Genomic DNA, 6587 nt, shown 5'->3' on the forward strand with positions numbered 1-6587 from the left:
CTGTGTGTGGATAGCAGTTAGCTCTTAAGTATTTCCATTTTGCCCTGTCTGTTCATTTCAGCCTGACCAACCTTAAAGCAACTGACCTAAAACTGTCAGCATACAAATAACAGCTCTCCCTCACCATCTTCCTAGTGAGATCTGGGTTTGAAGTGCCTTATCCTCACCTTTAAGCCCACATGGGAGTCACTGAATTACAGCAATATAGCAGGAGAAACACAGGTTCCTTTTAGAAATATCTCTTAAAGGGGCATGGGCTTTGGAGTCAGACCTTGCACCAGTTCCAAGGACAGCTCAGAGGCCCTGCATGACTTGATTGCTCAGACCTAGTCTCTCCACTTCTCATACCGGAGGAGCGGGAGGAGGAAGAATACCGACCTCATGCCTAGCTCGGTGCCTGGTGCAGAGGACCACGGGACTTTTCCATTTCTTCTCTTCTAGTGATCCATAGATGGCAAATTTGAAGCTAGAAGTTTATCTGTAACTTCTTTGCCAGAGAGATTGTCAGAGTCATGAGGAGACATAAATTAAGTACTCAGAAGCACTCCAGTCATCCTGCAAATAACAATAGCTATCATTGAGCTCATATGATGAACTTTGTATACATTGTCATTAATAATTCCAACAATCCTGTAAAATCATTCTTTTAGTCCCCACTTTCCAGATGAAGAAACTGAGACTCAAAGTGGTAGAATAATTTATTTCCCAGAATACTTTGCACTATAAGACTAAGTACCAGTTGCTATATACCAACCCCTGACTATATAAGGAGTTTCACTGTTTAAGCAGGATTAAAACAGAGTTGACTGTACTGCACAATTTTATGTCATCAGTGTCTTATGAGAAGATCAGATTCTGAATGCCATTAGACTCAAGTGCTCCCCTTTGGTTATTGTTGTGTTAGAAAATAGAAATTATCTGAATTGTGCTCAAAAAACAAGAGGAATATAAAATAACAGACAACTTAGAATTTCAACAACTTGATTTGGTTTATGATATAGAAGTATTTCAAAGGCCTGCTTTTATACCTTGAACCACACTGTGCATTGGGGGTTCAGGAAAGTGGGGAAAGGGGAGGGACTATAAATCACTTGCTGTACTGGATTTATTTTTAAAAGGAAATTACTTGCTGGAAAATAAATCCTATTAATATAAAGGGAAATATGTTTCTTGGGCAGCAAATTTTGAAGAACTTTTTGAATAACGTCAACACTGAGTGCCTTGGTTGTTGTGACCCGGTGTCTTAGATTAGAGGCAGCGTGCCCTATTTATACACTTGTAAACCTTTATCATTTGGCTCAGTTTACTTTTCCTCATTTTATAATAGTAAGACAGTACAATAGGCCTCTGAGCTGAACAAGCCTCTGACAGTATAATGAAAATAATAAAAGAGGTTGTTCCCATTAAGTTGGGACCTAACTGCCAGGTTTTCTGCTTGGCATCTGCTCCGAAGACCTGGACATAGAAAAAGCAGAAGTGTTAGAAAGGCAGTGTGTATGTCTTCATTTTGACCAATTCCCACCTGTCCTCTGGGTCTCACATTCATTAAGTATGCCTAGGAGTTCAAGAAGGAAACTGTCTAAAATGTGATGAAAGTAACCACACCTTTTTTTTTTTTTTTTTTTTTTTTTTTTGACCAGGAAGGGGATCATAACCCCTGGCTTGGTGTTGTCTGCACCACGCTCAGCCAGTGAGCGCACGGGCCATCCCTATATAGGATCCAAACGCACGGCCTCGGCACTACCAGCGCCACACTCTCCCGAGTGAGACACGGGGCCGGCCCAAGTAACCACACCTTTGATTATGGAAAGCCATGGCCAGCTGAACATTTTCCAAAAGTTTGGCAAGAAACCTTAAAGGAAAAAGCAAAGAGATAGATCTGAGGTTTCCTAGACATAGCAAGATAGCAACAAGCTTGGCTGCCACTTCAGTTGACTTGAGCCTGACCTTATTATCACCATCTAGTAGCATTTCTCATGGCCATAGCCATGAGTGAGGGAAAGGCAAAGGTTTATTCAACAATTTTTGTTAATTGAATTTTGTTCCATATCAGTTAGTCATGAATTTCATTTTTGTTGTCCTTGATTATTGTTGTTCAGCTATCTGTGCTTCTGACCTGTCTCTCTGATCAGGTAGTTCTTTTTTTCATGACAGTGACAATTGGGTCTCCAATAATACCTAACACAGTTCCCTGAACATAGAACACTGCTTCTATTTCTGAGGTGCACTTGAATAGGCTGTCACATTGGCAGCATGATCTTTAAAACAGCATGAGTCCTGTTAAAATGCCCTGGGTCACATGTCATAGAATAAGGATATAGTGCAAAATAGAATTTCATAGACTCTGAGAACTAGAATGCGTCTTTAGAGATCATCTGGTCCACATGTGTTATTTTGTTGATGAAGAATTTGTCAAAGGCCACATAGCTAGACTGAGGCAGGGCAGACACCAGAATCCTGACTTCATGTGGACTTTGAAATAGCATTCCCATCTTCTGACCACTAATTCTTACAATACAGCCATCTTTAATTCTTCCCACTCTTTCCTTTCTCCTAAACTTCTACACACAGCTACTAAGTCTTATAGAAATATTTCACCCATGCAATCTCACATTCATCCCTGGACAAGACCTTCACACCTGGACTGACATAATAATTGCTCACCCCCCATTACCAAAACCTTACTAAGGACAATTCTGATTACAGTACTATGTCATGTGGGAAATTACCTTGGTAGCCTCCACAGACACTACTAGGCAAGCAATCTCAGAGTTCATAGAGCAAAAGGGTTCAGACCCAGCTAAGATGCTCGAATAACTTTTAATTAAATTATTTATTTTAATGAATTAATCAATTTATTAAGTAAATGAAACTGTATAGCAAGAAGAAAGAAGAAATAGGTTAGCACACTTGATAAGGGTGCAAGACTACACTCCTGAATCTTGAGTTATGCAGCATTTATAATTCCTTCCTTCCTCCCTCTCCACTTCTCTTCCTCCTCTGTCATATCATCCTTCCTGCTGATGGCATAGTTTCAAGGACCAGTGTGTGAGACTTCAAGGTACTTAGGGAACCTTCTAGAAAAGGGAAAGGTGGCAATGCAAAGTTAATGCAAAATAATTGGGATAAGACTTCGTCACTCAGTCCCAGCTCATATATCTCCCCAGCAAAGCCATTCCTGGCCTACCTGGAGCCAGGTAACCACTGGGCCCTTTGTTTCAAACCTGTGCCAAGTAGGTAAACCTGCATCGCCATCATCCACGTATTTGTATGTCTCCACCACCAAAGTGAGCAGCTTTGACCAGGACCATGTGTCACTGTCATGGTCTTCCTTGGGCCCAGCCAAGCACCTACTGTTAAATTGAACTGATCCTGTGATAGGAATATGCATCTTGTACTTTGGACTAAAGAGAAGGGCAGAATCCAGGAAATTCTCAAAGGAAGGGAGAATAGAGCTTGAGCTTTAGGACTGGCCTTGCAGGCCAAGGAAAGGCATGTACAAAGGAAGTGAGTTTGAGAGAAAAAAAGCATGTTCAAGAAACTGGAAGCAGTTGGTCATAGCTGGGCACAGCTGTGCGATGATGGTACAGAGGTGAGAGTGTAGACCAAAAGAGAGAATCAGGGTTTTATATGTTCCCAGAAGTTTAAATTCTATCATGTAGTTCAGTGGTGTACCAATGAGGATTTCCAGCAATTTACACTGATACCAGAACCCTCAGTAAAAATTACAGTTTAGTGAGCATAACTGCATAAGTAAACTGCAGCACTCTTTTCATAAAAATATTCTAGAACACTCTTCCATATGGTTTTCCTCTCCCACCACCCCCACCGAGATCTTTCTTCCATTAATATTATACTAAATTGTTTGACATAATGAAGGGAGGCGAAAAATGAACCTCCCTCATATCCATGAGCAAATCGTATTGAAGTCCTACTTCATTGTCTCCAAAACCCTGTCTCAGAAAGAGTCAGGGGGAGTAGCTTGTTAGAATTGCCTTGTCTACCAAGTTCACCTTAAAAATACTACATGCATCACTTTCTTTCTCCTGGTTTTCCCCCAGTGGCATCAATTGTGAACTCAGCTGGTCTCCAGTAGTCTCAGAAGTGAAGGAGGATTATGCATTGACATAAAGCATCTGATGAAAATATGATTTCATTTTATCATAAAAGTTCATATAAGAGGCATATTTTAATATTTGAACATTGCATTAAATTTTGGTACAAAGTGTGGGCTTCATTACACTGCAACTAACCTTTGTCACAAATGACATTTCTGACAATTCCGTTTCATGTAGTTTTTGAGTTTCCAGACTATCATAAAGATATGTCTCCTATCCCCAACCTTTCCCTTCCCAATTTAAAAAAAAAAAAAAGCTTGCATTGTGTTTCAATTGTTTTAAAGTAAAATTTGCTAAACTTGAAAATAGATCAGTAGAAATTATCTAGTCTTAAGAATAGAGAGAAAAAGTTTGAAAGAAATGAACAGAAACTCAGAGACCTGTGGAACAAGTATCAAATGGTCTAATGTACATGAAATTTAGAGTCCCAGAAGGAGGAGAGAGAAAGAATGGAACAGAAAAAATACTTGAAGAAATGAATGAAAAAATTCTCAACTTTGGTGAAAGACATAAATTTTCCAGTTCGTGGAGCTCAGCGAAGTTTATTCCAATTAGGTACTGATGGGCCAAGACTCAGAACATGAGTTCTGAGTTCCAGCTACAAAGGGGTTCCATCTACAGCATCCACCTGAGAGTTCTCTTCCATGCTTGTACCACAAGGCACCATCACCCTGGCCACATATGGTTTAACAAGAAGTGGACTCTGATGTAATAGGAGAGATAACTTCTCGGCCTTTTGGCTAAGATCAAGTGTAATATCTGTTCTTATTGGCTTAATTGATGTAACAAAGTGAGGCAATTTAGTATGAAAACTCTGTAGGAACAACATTGACTGGTTTGTTTAATCAAGTGTTCATTCTCAGAAATCTGAACTCAAGACATAAAGTGGTAAGCAGCTGGTAGAAAGAGAAAAAGCTTGAAGGCTCCATTAATCACCTTAATTGCTGAAAGGACTCAAACAGTTTGTATTCATGAAACAGCTGTATTGCTGGCAAAGGATACAGTTCAGCAATAGCAGGAGAAAGATATGCATTGAAAGAGGCCCAGAGATCTCAGGCACAGGCTTTGACTTCCCACCACTAGATTGGGTTTTACAGTATGTGCAGGTCTCCAAGTCTTGGCCATTATCAGCATTTCTGTGAAACACCTTGATATGAACAAGCCCAAACTCTGCTCCTGGTGAGGGTTCATATATTGAACTAGTCACATAGGTACATTCTACCTAAGTAACCCACCCCACAGTCTCCAAAACCAGGTACAAATCATAAATCCAATTATTATTACTAAACAATGCTGACAGACATCCTGACATCCTGCTCCAAAGCAGTTCACAGACCCATGATTATAGAACATCCTTTCTATTTAGTAAATTTTACAGCATTGTCCAAGAGTCAGTATCTCTGGAGATAAGCATGTAGTCAATCCAGACCAGCTGAGATGAACCCATGCTATGCAAAGACACACACACACACACACACACACACACACACACACACACACACACACACACACACACACACACACACACACACACACACACACAAACAAGAACAGGAGATTGGCTGACTGCAGACAATGGTGACTAAGGGACTAAAGTATAAACAGCTTCTGAGGAGGCTATGATAATAACCCACTAAAGCTGCATTGGATCCAAAGTGGCCTCAGTTGCTACAGATGTTCTAGCCATCTGAATAGCATTTCCATGTTTCTGTGGTCAATCTTAAGAGGTCAAGATTTCTTTCATATTCCCCATATATCTTTACAATAAATCCCATTACTTCAGGCCACTGAGCAAGTCAAACACACTTTTCTGAAGGCTTAAAAATGGCACCATTGGACTGGATAACCACTCAGGTTCCTGTATGCAGTGGTATTTTATATTGTTGCCTTTATTCAAACTGCCACAACTTGTAAATTTTGGAAATATGCTATTGATGTGCATAATGTTTTTTAGCCTTTCATTTGGCAGGATTCATGTTTATTATAGTTAAAACTATTTTCTTCCACCTTCCCATCCTCACTTTTTTGCGTATTTTGTTACTTTTATCCTCTGTGTAACCTGAGAGACTAAGGTGGAGGTAGAAGCCTCAGGTACAGCCTGGAGAAATCAAACACTGGCAACAAGAAAAACCTCTAAGGCATCAGGTGAATGGTCACAAATTATAGTTGCTCTCTTCCCTTATTATGCTTTTTAAAAAGTTGTTAATTCAGGGCTTTGGAAAAGTAAACTATAAGCAAAAACTGTGACTTTCCTGATTACTTCCATTGCAAGATGTACTGCCTCCAAGAATTATGCCAGTACATGGGGAGCAGATGAACATACCTGCCCAGAAACTCACAGAGGAAAAAACAAACCTTACTAAAAATTTACAATAATCACAGCAGTGTGGTATTGTCATAAGAATCAATGCAATAGGATTGAGAATCCAGAAATAAACCCTAACATTTATGGCAAATTGCTTTTCAGGA

At 39.9% G+C, this 6587-nt stretch overlaps 1 pseudogene; it reads left to right on the forward strand.

Annotated features, from left to right (window-relative positions):
- The first annotated feature begins 4838 nt into the window (after positions 1-4838).
- Positions 4839-4936, forward strand: LOC134362332 (U2 spliceosomal RNA; annotated as a pseudogene).
- The last annotated feature ends 1651 nt before the right edge of the window (positions 4937-6587 follow it).

This window comes from Cynocephalus volans, chromosome 13 (assembly GCF_027409185.1).
Source record: "Cynocephalus volans isolate mCynVol1 chromosome 13, mCynVol1.pri, whole genome shotgun sequence".
NCBI lineage: Eukaryota > Metazoa > Chordata > Mammalia > Dermoptera > Cynocephalidae > Cynocephalus > Cynocephalus volans.